Genomic DNA, 1,674 nt, shown 5'->3' on the forward strand with positions numbered 1-1,674 from the left:
AGAAAGAGACATAGAAAAGAAAAGGAGAGAAAGGTGAAATCTCTTTAATTAATTTTTGAAAAAAAAGATTTGATTTCAATTATAAAAAAATGTCATATGACATATTTTGATTGTAAATTTAATTAATTAATAATATATAATGGATGAATATTAAATTCGTCAATTATCAATAAATTTTTTTTTTGGTGACTGTCAATCATCAATAAAATAAAATCATAAATTTAAGATGACTAATTAATACCAATTAAAGTCGAATTATTTCTAATTTTTTTTTTCTCAACCTCCACTATAAAAATAAGTGCCTTGATAATTTTATCTTCATAGTGCTCTCTCATAGCGACTAGTTAAATTTATTCTCGTGCTCAAACACGTCTAATAATTCTATACAAATATTTCTCGTGTTACAGAAAATAATGAGAAATCAAATTATGTCCACTTCTCTTATTGTTTTATTTGTTGTTCTCTTCCTTGCTTATGGTATGTACTACTAAGTAGCATTGCTGATCATCTATCCATTCATGATTCATCCTTGTCATGTGTTGTAGAAATTTTTTTTTGATAACAAATAATCCTGTTTTATTGTTGCAGATGGTGGGTTAGTAGAGGCACAACGTCTAACTAAATGTCAAGCGAAAGAACCTATTGATGTATGCACTATTCCGCATTGTTCTTCAATATGTGATCAAAAGTATTCAAGTAACTTGGGGGTTGCAAGTGGCCAGTGCTTAAGTAGTACAGTCTGCAATTGTATTTACAGCAGCGTCAACCCAGATTGCCATGCCAAAGATCATTTGATTTGATACAATCATTATTATGCCTTCTTCAGCTCCTTATGTATTATAATAAAAAATCCATAGCTCTCTACGCCACAGTTTTGTATTATTAGAAGGATTTAATAAAAGAGCACATGCAGATTTATTTTAAAATATTTTATTTTTGAGTTATGTTAGATAACCAATAATTTATTTAAAAACATAAACAACCACCGGTTAAATAAAAGCACACTATATTTTTAAATTACTCACTTAAATTTTAATATTAGAATAATCATTCATACACTTAGTGAAATAAATATCCAATATTTCTATTATTTACATTATTTAATATTTTCATTGTCTACCTATACTTTTTCTTTATTTATTTCAAAAAGCACCCTAGATCAAGCTAGCTCTCATCTTAATTACCTTAAGTTAGCGCCACTCAAGTTATCACCAGAAACATTTTACTATTTGTTTATGTCTCAATTAAGTCTATTTGTTTTTGTAATGATCAATGAAACGGGTGTTCCAATGATTACATTGACAAGAAAAAAGAAAAGTGTGAAAAGATGTGATAGGAAAGCTCTCTTAGGAGTTCCAAAGCAAAATTTAATGGTAAAAAATATTTTTATAAAAACAATTTTTTTTTTTAAAAAATGAATATTGTTAATTCAAAAATTTAAAATGGATTAAAGAGTAGATTTTTTAAAAGTTATAAGAAAAAAAATATACATTATAAAAATAAAGGAAAGAGAAGTATCATTTTAATATTTTTTAAAGGAGGAAATTGAAAATTTTTTTTATTATATATTGATGTTATACGTGATATTTTTACGTATATATACTTTTTCTAATATTTTCTATTATTTATATTACAAAGTAATTAATAAAAAGTAAAAGAAAATATTTTTTAAAC

The sequence above is a fragment of the Arachis ipaensis genome, chromosome B10 (assembly GCF_000816755.2).
Source record: "Arachis ipaensis cultivar K30076 chromosome B10, Araip1.1, whole genome shotgun sequence".
Classification (NCBI taxonomy): domain Eukaryota; kingdom Viridiplantae; phylum Streptophyta; class Magnoliopsida; order Fabales; family Fabaceae; genus Arachis; species Arachis ipaensis.